This window comes from Hordeum vulgare, chromosome 7H (assembly GCF_904849725.1).
Source record: "Hordeum vulgare subsp. vulgare chromosome 7H, MorexV3_pseudomolecules_assembly, whole genome shotgun sequence".
NCBI classification, from domain to species: domain Eukaryota; kingdom Viridiplantae; phylum Streptophyta; class Magnoliopsida; order Poales; family Poaceae; genus Hordeum; species Hordeum vulgare.
Genome location: NC_058524.1, coordinates 437038814 through 437051642, shown reverse-complemented (window position 1 = coordinate 437051642; position 12829 = coordinate 437038814).

Below are 12829 nucleotides of genomic sequence, written 5' to 3'. Positions count from 1 at the left end.
CATATATCTCCGTTGTGGTGTTTGCGTAAGTAAGATGCAATCCTACTAGATACCCTTGGTCACCACGTAAAACATGCAACAACAAAATTAGAGGACGTCTAACTTGTTTTTGCAAGGTATGATTGTGATGTGATATGGCCAACGATGTGATGTGATATATTGGATGTATGAGATGATCATGTTGTAATAGAAATATCGACTTGCACGTCGATGGTACGGCAACCGGCAGGAGCCATAGGGTTGTCTTTATACTAACGTTTGTGCTTGCAGATGCGTTTACTATTTTGCTAGGATGTAGCTTTAGTAGTAATAGCATAAGTAACACGACAACCCCGATGGCAACACGTTGATGGATGATCATGGTGTGGTGCCGGTGACAAGAAGATCGTGCCGGTGCTTTGGTGATGGAGATCAAGAAGCACGTGATGATGGCCATATCATGTCACTTATAAATTGCATGTGATGTTAATCCTTTTATGCACCTTATTTTGCTTAGAACGACGGTAGCATTATGAGGTGATCTCTCACTGAAATTTCAAGACGAAATTGTGTTCTCCCCGACTGTGCACCGTTGCTACAGTTCGTCGTTTCGAGACACCACGTGATGATCGGGTGTGATAGACTCAACGTTCACATACAACGGGTGCAAAACAGTTGCGCACGCGGAACACTCGGGTTAAGCTTGACGAGCCTAGCATGTGCAGACATGGCCTCGGAACACATGAGACCGAAAGGTCGATCATGAATCATATAGTTGATATGATTAGCATAGGGATGCTTACCACTGAAACTATACTCGACTCACGTGATGATCGGACTTGGGATAGTGTAAGTGGATCATGAACCACTCAAATGACTAGAGAGATGTACTTTTTGAGTGGGAGTTTAGCATATAATTTGATTAAGTTGAACTCTAATTATCTTGAACATAGTCTAAGTCCACTTTGAATATATTTGTGTTGTAGATCATGGCTCACGCGACAGTCATCCTGAATTTTAATACGTTCCTAGAGAAAGCTAAGTTGAAAGATGATGGAAGCAACTTTGTAGACTGGGCTCGTAATCTTAAGCTAATCTTACAAGCTGGGAAGAAGGATTATGTCCTTAATGCTGCGCTAGGAGATGAACCACCCGCTACGGCTGATCAGGATGTTAAGAACGCTTGGTTAGCACGTAAGGAGGACTACTCAATAGTTCAATGTGCAGTCTTGTATGGCTTAGAACCAGGACTTCAACGTCGCTTTGAGCGTCATGGAGCATTTGAGATGTTCCAGGAGTTGGAGTTTATCTTTCAGAAGAACGCCCGGATCGAGAGGTATGAGACCTCCGATAAATTCTATGCTTGCAAGATGGAGGAAAACTCATCTGTCAGTGAACACGTGCTCAAAATGTCTGGGTACTCAAACCGTCTAGGTGAGCTGGGGATTGAACTCCCGCAAGAAGCTATCACTGACAGAATCCTTCAATCACTGCCGCCAAGCTATAAAGGCTTTGTGTTGAACTACAACATGCAAGGGATGAACAAGTCTCCCGGCGAGTTGTTTGCGATGCTGAAAGTCGCAGAGTCTGAACTCCGTAAAGAGCATCAAGTGTTGATGGTGAGCAAGACCACTAGTTTCAAGAGAAACGGCAAAGGTAAGAAGGGCAATTCGAAGAAGAGCGGCAAGCCTGTTGCCAATCCGCCGAAGAAACCCAAGGCTGGACCTAAGCCTGAAACGGAGTGCTTCTATTGCAAGGGTATGGGTCACTAGAAGCGCAATTGCCCCAAGTATCTGGCAGATAAGAAGGCGGGCAAAGAAAAATCAGGTATATTTGATATACATGTTATTGATGTGTACTTAACCGGCTCTCGTAGTAGTGCCTGGGTATTTGATACCGGTTCTGTTGCTCATATTTGCAACTCGAAGCAGGAACTGCGGAATAGACGAAGGCTGGCGAAAGACGAAGTGACGATGCGCGTAGGAAACGGTTCCAAGGTTGATGCAATCGCCGTCGGCATAGTGTCACTTCAGCTACCATCGGGATTAGTGATGAACTTAAATCATTGTTATTTAGTGCCTGCGTTGAGCATGAACATTATATCTGGATCTTGTTTATTGCGAGACGGTTACTCTTTTAAGTCTGAGAATAATGGTTGTTCTATTTCTATGAGTAACATCTTTTATGGTCATGCACCGAATGTGAGAGGATTGTTCATATTGAATCTTGATAGCGATACGCATATACATAACATTGAGACCAAAAGAGCTAGAGTAAACAATGATAGCGCCATATTTTTGTGGCACTGCCGCTTGGGTCATATTGGTGTAAAGCGCATGAAGAAACTCCATGCTGATGGACTTTTGGAGTCACTTGACTTTGATTCACTTGACACGTGTGAACCATGCCTCATGGGCAAGATGACTAAGACTCCGTTCTCCGGAACAATGGAGCATGCAAGTGACTTGTTGGAAATCATACATACCGATGTGTGCGGTCCAATGAGCGTAGAGGCACGCGGCGGATATCGTTATTTTCTCACCTTCACTGACGATTTAAGTAGATATGGTTATGTCTACTTGATGAAGCACAAGTCTGAAACATTTGAAAAGTTCAAGCAATTTCAGAGTGAAGTGGAAAATCATCGTAACAAGAAGATCAAGTTCCTACGGTCTGATCGTGGGGGTGAATATCTGAGTTTCAAGTTTGGTGCTCACTTAAGACAATGTGGAATTGTTTCGCAGTTAACACCGCCTGGAACACCACAGCGTAATGGTGTGTCCGAACGTCGTAATCGTACTTTGTTAGAGATGGTGCGATCTATGATGTCTCTTACTGATTTGCCGTTATCATTTTGGGGTTATGCATTAGAAACAGCTGCATTCACTTTAAATAGGGCACCATCAAAATCCGTTGAGACGACACCATGCGAACTGTGGTATGGCAAAAGGCCAAAGTTGTCGTTTCTTAAAGTTTGGGGATGTGATGCTTATGTCAAAAAGCTTCAGCCTGAAAAGCTGGAACCCAAAGCGGAAAAGTGCGTCTTCATAGGTTACCCAAAAGAGATAGTTGGGTACACCTTCTATCTCAAATCCGAGGGCAAAGTGTTTGTTGCTAAAAACGGAGCTTTTCTCGAGAAGGAGTTTCTCTCGAGAGAATTGAGTGGGAGGAAGATAGAACTTGACGAGGTTGTCGAACCTCTCATCCCTCTGGATGGTGGCGCAGGGCAAGGGGAAACCTCTGTCGTTGCGATGCCGGTTGAGGAGGAAGTTAATGATAATGATCATGAAACTCCAGTTCAAGTTTCTGTTGAACCACGCAGGTCGACGAGATCACGCGCCGCTCCAGAGTGGTACGGTAATCCCGTCTTATTAATCATGTTGTTAGACAACAATGAACCTGCAAATTATGAAGAAGCAATGGTGGGCCCAGATTCCAACAAATGGCTAGAAGCCATGAAATCCGAGATAGGATCCATGTATGAGAACAAAGTGTGGACTTTGGAGATACTACCTGAGGGCCGCAAGGCTATTCAGAACAAATGGATCTTTAAGAAGAAGACGGACGCTGACGGTAATGTGACCGTTTATAAAGCTCGACTTGTGGCAAAGGGTTTTTCACAAGTTCCAGGAGTTGACTACGATGAGACTTTCTCACCCGTAGCGATGCTTAAGTCCGTCAGAATCATGTTAGCAATAGCTGCATTTTTCGATTATGAAATCTGGCAGATGGATGTCAAAACGGCGTTCCTTAACGGTTTCCTTAAGGAAGAGTTGTATATGATGCAACCCGAAGGTTTTGTTGATCCTAAAAATGCTGACAAGGTGTGCAAGCTCCAGCGATCCATTTATGGACTGGTGCAAGCATCTCGGAGTTGGAACAAACGCTTTGATGAGGTGATCAAAGCATTTGGGTTTATACAAGTGGTTGGAGAATCTTGTATTTACAAGAAAGTGAGTGGGAGCTCTGTGGCGTTTCTAATATTATATGTGGATGACATATTACTGATTGGAAACAACGTAGAGCTTTTGGAGAGCATAAAAGGTTACTTGAATAAAAGTTTCTCTATGAAGGACCTAGGAGAAGCTGCTTACATTCTAGGCATTAAGATCTATAGGGATAGATCAAAACGCCTGATAGGACTTTCACAAAGCACATACCTTGATAAGGTTTTGAAGAGGTTCAAAATGGAACAGTCCAAGAAAGGGTTCTTGCCAGTTTTACAAGGTACGAGATTGAGTAAGACTCATTGCCCAGCAACTGATGAAGATAGAGAGCATATGCGCTCCGTCCCCTATGCTTCAGCCATAGGTTCTATCATGTATGCGTTGCTGTGCACTAGACCGGATGTTAGCCTGGCCATAAGTATGGCAGGTAGGTTCCAGAGTAATCCAGGAGTGGATCACTGGACAGCGGTCAAGAATATCCTGAAGTACCTGAAAAGGACTAAGGAGATGTTTCTCGTGTATGGAGGTGACGAAGAGCTCGCCGTAAAAGGTTACGTCGATGCAAGCTTTGACACAGATCCGGACGACTCTAAGTCGCAAACCGGATACGTATTTATTCTTAATGGGGGGTGCAGTAAGCTGGTGTAGTTCCAAGCAAAGCGTCGTAGCAGATTCTACATGTGAAGCGGAGTACATGGCTGCCTCGGAGGCGGCTAAGGAGGGTGTCTGGATGAAGCAGTTCATGACGGATCTTGGAGTGGTGCCAAGCGCACTGAATCCAATAACCTTGTTCTGTGACAACACTGGTGCCATTGCCTTAGCAAAGGAACCACGGTTTCATAAGAAGACCAGACACATCAAACGACGCTTCAACCTCATCCGCGACTACGTCGAGGAAGAGGACGTAAATATATGCAAAGTGCACACGGATCTGAATGTAGCAGACCCGCTGACTAAACCTCTTCCACGGCCAAAACATGATCGACACCAGAACTGTATGGGTGTTAGATTTATTACAATGTAATTCACATGGTGATGTGAGGGCTAGATTATTGACTCTAGTGCAAGTGGGAGACTGTTGGAATTATGCCCTAGAGGCAATAATAAATATATAGTTATTATTATAATTCCTATATCAAGATAATAGTTTATTATCCATGCTATAATTGTATTGAATGAAGACTCATTTACATGTGTGGATACATAGACAAAACACCGTCCCTAGCATGCCTCTAGTTGGCTAGCCAGTTGATCGATGATAGTCAGTGTCTTCTGATTATGAACAAGGTGTTGTTGCTTGATAACTGGATCACGTCATTGGGAGAATCACGTGATGGACTAGACCCAAACTAATAGACGTAGCATGTTGATCGTGTCATCTTGTTGCTACTGTTTTCTGCGTGTCAAGTATTTATTCCTATGACCATGAGATCATATAACTCACTGACACCGGAGGAATGCTTTATGTGTATCAAACGTCGCAACGTAACTGGGTGACTATAAAGATGCTCTACAGGTATCTCCGAAGGTGTTAGTTGAGTTAGTATGGATCAAGACTGGGATTTGTCACTCCGTGTGACGGAGAGGTATCTCGGGGCCCACTCGGTAATACAACATCACACACAAGCCTTGCAAGCAATGTAACTTAGTGTAAGTTGCGGGATCTTGTATTACGGAACGAGTAAAGAAACTTGCCGGTAAACGAGATTGAAATAGGTATGCGGATACTGACGATCGAATCTCGGGCAAGTAACATACCGAAGGACAAAGGGAATGACATACGGGATTATACGAATCCTTGGCACTGAGGTTCAAACGATAAGATCTTCGTAGAATATGTAGGATCCAATATGGGCATCCAGGTCCCGCTATTGGATATTGATCGAGGAGTCTCTCGGGTCATGTCTACATAGTTCTTGAACCCACAGGGTCTGCACACTTAAGGTTCGACATTGTTTTATGCGTATTTGAGTTATATGGTTGGTTACCGAATGTTGTTCGGAGTCCCGGATGAGATCACAGACGTCACGAGGGTTTCCGGAATGGTCCGGAAACGAAGATTGATATATAGGATGACCTCATTTGATTACCGGAAGGTTTTCGGAGTTACCGGGAATGTACCGGGAATGACGAATGGGTTCCGGGAGTTCACCGGGGGGGGGGGGGGGGGGGGGGCAACCCACCCCGGGGAAGCCCATAGGCCATGAGGGTGGCGCACCAGCCCTTAGTGGGCTGGTGGGACAGCCCAAAAGGGGCCTATGCGCCAAGGATAAGAAATCAAAGGAAAAGAAAAAAAAGGGAGGAGGTGGGAAGGGAGGGGGACTCCCTCCCACCAAACCTAGTCCAACTCGGTTTGGGGGGGGGGGGGAGAGTCCTCCCCCTTGGCTCGGCCGACCCCTTGAGGGTCCTTGGACCCCAAGGCAAGGCCCCCCTCCCTCCCACCTATATATACGGAGGTTTTAGGGCTGATTTGAGACGACTTTTCCACGGCAGCCCGACCACATACCTCCACGGTTTTTCCTCTAGATCGCGTTTCTGCGGAGCTCGGGCGGAGCCCTGTTGAGACAAGGTCATCACCAACCTCCGGAGCGCCGTCACGCTGCCGGAGAACTCTTCTACCTCTCCGTCTCTCTTGCTGGATCAAGAAGGCCGAGATCATCGTCGAGCTGTACGTGTGCTGAACGCGGAGGTGCCGTCCGTTCGGTACTAGATCGTGGGACTGATCGCGGGATTGTTCGCGGGGCGGATCGAGGGACGTGAGGACGTTCCACTACATCAACCGCGTTCTCTAACGCTTCTGCTGTACGATCTACAAGGGTACGTAGATCACTCATCCCCTCTCGTAGATGGACATCACCATGATAGGTCTTCGTGCGCGTAGGAAAATTTTTGTTTCCCATGCGACGTTCCCCAACAGGGACGAGGTTCTTGTGAGAGATGTGTTTAATGAAGATGATGCGGCCTGAATACTTGTTATCCCAATCAATGGGGAGCTCGAGGATCTTCCTGCATGGCACTTCGACACTAAGGGCAAATTCTCGGTCAACTCTGCGTATTGGGTCCATATGAATAACGGAAACCTTGAGGGACCAAGGGGGTAGCATCCACAACTGAAACCTCAAACATGCTATCCTCATAGAAGAAAATGTGGAAAATTGATGTTCCAGGCAAGATAAAGCACTTGTTGTGGAGATTGGCCCACAACTCTACAGCCTTTTGTGTAAACTTGGCTCGAAGAGGCATGGACGTTTCCCTGCGGTGCCCTGTCTGCCAAATGAATGGAGAAGATGGGGGCACCTTTTGTTCAAATGCAAACAAGTCAAAGTGATCTGGGGAGAATGTGGGCTGGAGGAGGAGAGAGCGCTGCTCAAGGACCAGGGAACGACTTTGGCGATGATGGACAAATTAACGACCCTCATGAATCAGAAGCAAGCTCTTATTACCACTCTTATGTGGAATTGGTGGTGCGAGCGCAATACCTGTAGAGAGGGAGGAAAAGGGAGATAAGGGGAGGAGATAGCATGGATTATAAAACACCAAACCTCTGAATTCTGCAAGATGCAGGCGGAAATGAAAAGCAAGGCGGTGATAGCTATGAAGCTTTGGACACCACCAGCGGAGGACTGGATTAAAATAAATACTGATGGCTCTTTCAAGGCGACAAACTTGAATGGCGGGTAGGGCGTTGTGCTTCAAAATCATGATGGCGAGGTGATATCTTGTGCTACAGGTTTTCTTCCTAACAATAATAGTGCTTTTCACTCTGAGGTGCTTGCTGCTGAAGCTGGGCTTAGGCTGGCGTCGGAGTTGGGAGTTCAGAAGGTTGTGTTGGAAACTGATGCACTACTACTGAAAGAGGCACTTGAAGAGGAGGGTGTCAATTTCTCCTGCCTAGGGGTTATTTTTGACCGGCTTAGAACTTTTATTCGTAGTCAATTCTTGGGGTATAAGATTGAGCACTGCCCCAGAATATGTAATCAAGTAGCGCATGCTTTGGCTACGAAGGGAACACTTATGGCCCGTGTGCCCGACTCTGTATCTGACGGATGTGATCCGTGTGTATCTGCTCTAGCGGCGAGCGACTGCGCTTCGCACACTGTTTAATGCAATGCATTGAGTTTAAAAAAAAGTTGTTCTCATTGCCCATATGTTGTTGATCTGCTCTTGGTGGAGGCATGAGCAATGAATCTAAGAGCATCTCCAACCATTCGCCCCCCTAGGGGATGCCAGCGAAAAAATCGGCGTGGAGGGCTCGGGTTCCGAGTCGGCCCGCCAAGGTTGCCCTAGATGTCGGCTTTTAAAACCAAACTCGGTCAAAATTCGGCCAAACAAGACACAAATTTGAAGAAAATTAAGGCATTTTCATTGATATTTGCACAAACTAAACTAAAAACATAATTTAAAACAGAAATTAAAAACTGCTACTACTACGTCGTTGCCGCTGCCTTGAACCTTTTACATGCCGAGAAGCGTGCATAAGTTGGTGTAGTCATCGTTGTCATCGCTATCGTCGTCGTGCATTCCTCCGCCATCCTTGCTGCACCCCTGCCATCGGTCACCTTGGTGGATGGGGTTGGACGGTCCGGGCACCTCCTCGTCGCCGTCGTCGAGGATGACGATGCCGCCTTCCTCGCGGCCGCGGCGTCGAGTGGCGGTCTTCTCGAGGGCGCGATGTTTGCGCTCCATTTCCTCCCGAACGTAGTTGTCCCGTGCCCATTTGAGCGCGATCTCCTCGTCAGCGGACATGGCCTTGTGCTCCTTCTCCATGGGGAGGAGCACCGACTCGGTCTTCGGCTTGACGAGGTGAGAGGAGGAGGACGGAGGAGAAGGGACCCCGTCCGAGCGGCATCTCCATGGCTCCGGCTTGATGGAGAGGAGCGGGAGCGAGAGCCGGATGAGGAGGAGGAGGACGCCATCTCCACGCGCCTCGACATCCATGAACTTCTATAGCGGCGGGAGAAGGAGGGGGCTGATACGTCTCCAACGTATCTATAATTTTTGATGGTTCCATGCTATTATCTTGTCAAACTTTGGAAGTTTTGTATGCCTTTTATATATTTTTTGGGACTAACTTATTAACTCAGTGCCAAGTGCCAGTTCCTGTTTTTTCCATGTTTTTGACCCTTTTCAGAGGAGAATATTAAACGGAGTCCAAACAAAATAAAACCTCCGAAAAGATTTTTTCCGGAACAGAAGATACGCAGGGAGCTTGAGAACCAAGGCAGAGGGCACCAGGGGAGGCCACAAGCCCCCTAGGCGCGGCCTGGGGGGGGCGCCTAGTAGGCTTGTGGGCCCCCTGTGGCTCGTCTGTCCTACCTCTTCCGCCTATAAATTCCCGAAAAATCCAAAACTACGTGAGAGATCCACGAAAATACTTTTCCGCCGCCGCAAGCTTCTGTCTTTGCAAGATCCCATGTGGGGCACGTTCTGGTGCCCTGCCGGAGGGGGGGTTCGGATACGGAGGGCTTCTTCATCAACACCATGGCCTCTCCGATGATGTGTGAGTAGTTCACCATAGACCTTTGGGTCCATAGCTAGTAGCTAGATGGCTTCTTCTCTCTCTTGGATCTTCAATACAAAGTTCTCCATGATCTTCATGGAGACCTATCTGATGTAATCTTCTTTTGCGGTGTGTTTGTCGAGATCCGATGAATTGTGGATTTATGATCAGATTATCTATGAATCTTATTTGAGTTTCTTCTGATCTCTTATATGCATGATTTCATATCCTTGTAATTCTCTTCGAGTTGTGGGTTTTGTTTGGCCAACTTGATCTATGATTCTTGCAATGGGAGAAGTGCTTGGTTTTGGGTTCATACCGTGCGGTGACCTCAACCAGTGACAGAAGGGGTAGCGAGGCACGCATCGTGTTGTTTCCATCAAGGGTAAAAAGATGGGGTCTATATCTATTGCATGAATTTATCCCTCTACATCATATCATCTTGCTTAAGGCGTTACTCTGTTTGTCATGAACTCAATACACAAGATGCATGCTGGATAGCGGCCGATGTGTGGAGTAATAGTAGTAGATGCAGAAAGTATCGGTCTACTTGTCTCAGACGTGATGCCTATATGTATGATCATTGCCTTAGATATCGTCATGACTTTGCGCGGTTCTATCAATTGCTCGACAGTAATTCGTTCAGCCACCGTAATATTTGCTATCTTGAGAGAAGCCTCTAGTGAACACTATGGCCCCCTGGTCTACTTCACATCATATTTCCAGCCCTACACTTTTACTTTGTTGCACTCTCCGCCTTCAGATCTCACCTTGCAATCAATCGTGAAGGGATTGACAACCCCTTTGTAGCGTTGGGTGCAAGTTTGCTGTTTTTGCGCACGTACATTGGTGCCTCATCTTGATACTCCTACTGGATTGATACCTTGGTTCTCAAACTGAGGGAAATACTTACTGCTACTGTGCTGCATCACCCTTTCCTCTTCAAGGGAAAAAAACCAACACAAGCTCAAGAGGTAGCAGGGGCGCCAGGTACTCCAAGCGCAGTGAGTTTCCGTCCTCGATGTGCGCGAGGACGGCATCCAGCATGCGGCCGAGGACGCCCCACCATAGGCGACACCCCTCGGAGTTGAAGCGGCCATGGGGTTCAGCATCGTTGGTGGCAGCCAGCTGTTCGGCATGGCGGCGTTCGAAGTACGCCGTCTAGAGCGTGTTGTTGTCGGGGGCGTACCATGGGCTAGTTCTGCGTGCTCTCCGGCAGCAACGAACGGATGCGCGTGATCTCTGCACGCCCGTCAGTTCCAAAGGGCGACGATGACACCGGGATTCCGCCAGCGCTCAGCCTCCACGAGTCCAGCACCCGCATATCCAGCAATGCTGGGTAGTCCGCCTCGTATAGGAGGCGGGCCTCGGGCTCGTGCAGGTGGCGGCAACCAAAGCCATTGGCCGCCGTTCCTTCACCCGGGTAGCGCTCGGTTAAAAGAGGGGCGTCGGCGGCAAAAGGGGGTGAGGGTCGTCGGTGACAAGAGAGGTAGAAGGGTTGTGGCGAGAGGTGTGCGGCCACCAGCGAGGGAGGTATGGCTTATATAGCTGCGGGTGGGCGGAGACCGGTCGACAACCGTGTGTACGCATGGCGAAAGGGGGCAGTACACGTGTTGGCGCGACTTCACCATGCCGCCCGTGAGTATTTAATGGAAGGCTGACCGGCGGCAACCTTTGCATTGGTTCCCCGCGAGAAAACGAGGGATGAGGATGATGACCTCGCCTAGTCGCTGACTCGGCGGGTCCACACAAAGTTTGTGCCAAAACATTCCCACAACGCCCCCGAGCGCGCCGGGTTCGGCCTGGGTCCACTAGCGGTAAAATCGGCCCTAACCGACAAAAAAGGCTTCTGGGGGCGCGACTGGGCCTTTTTTTGTGCTCGTGACAAAAAAGGGCCTTGAGGGGTGTGTTAGGGGCGCGGGTGGAGATGCTCTAAGGTCTTGTTTTGAGGAGATGAATCGGGCAGGACTTGTATGAGATCTCATATTAAGTGAGATAGTGAGATTTATATTTATACATTAAAAAACTGAAATTATTTGATAATATCTCTGTGGGATATGTCTACAACTTAGAATAAAATTTGATGTACATTTAGAGATTTTTTTAAAAGGTCGAATATGACTAATGATTGTTTTTGGTGAATACTCCCTGAGTTCCTAAATATAAGTCTTTTAAGAGATTTCATTAGAAGTCTACATACGGAGCAAAATGAGTGAATCTAACTCTAAAGTATGTCTATATACATCCGTATGTAGTCTACTAGTGGAATCTCTAGAAAGACTTATATTTAGGAACGGAGGTAGTAGTATTTTGACACTATTCACATCCATTTTGTCTTTTCGTTTCTATTATTGTAGGTCGAATTATGAGTTGAAACTATTTGAGATGGTACATCAAACATTGATGTCTATCTATAACTTTTTTGAGAATGTTTGAATATGTATACTCAATTTGTATATTCTGAAAGAAAAAGATTAATTGAATCATCCGTGGGTGACAGTTAGTGCGGTGGCACCTTGGAGCTGTCCTCAATCTCATCCTCCTCTCATATCTGCACGTCCAGCTGTCCAACAGTATCATTTTAAAAGAGGGCTCTCTTCATTTTTATATACTCCAAATATATAAAAAACAACACAATGCATCAAGAATTCAAAAATTAATTTGTCAATGCAAAAATATTTAAAATATAATTTAATATTCAAATATAACAAAATTCTAAAATAAGATATTAAAAATTCAAATTCAATTTATATTTGGACACATGTTCTAGTTTGAAGCAGCACAAGGATGTGGAGGAGCAACTCCACCTTGTTGCTACAATGTGTACAACATAAATGTTGAAGGAACTACTTCAACGTGCTGCGTTAGATATCACTCTAAAGGCGAGTATAGGCCAATATGGCAGCAAGAGTTCAATCCAGAACTCCTGGAGCACAAGATCTACTCCAAGATCTTAGATAAGAACACTAAGTTCTATTATAGGTAGTGGGTACATAGTGTGGTTACAAACTAGATGTGAGGACCTCTATTTTTAGGGCTTTGGAAAGGCTTCACATACTTGTGCTTATAGCTGGAAGACTCTATTAAACATTATTTAATATTACCCATTCTAATCATAGATACTTATAACCAGAGAACTCTAGAAACAATAGGTAGGGTAAAGAAAATAAAAGAAATACTACACTAGAGTGGAAGTATCTAGAAGTAGCCAAACATATCTCGCATGTTATTTCTCCTCAACTATTTTTCCTCAACATTCTCCCATGGTTGTTTGGAAATCGTCACCAAGTTATCTTCATAGAGCGCTTCTCTTGGATGGTATAGGGTCAAGTCCGCAACATTAAAAGTCGTGGCACCCCGACTCAGAAGAAACCGGAACTCCCTGTATTCCAGCCCAGGGACA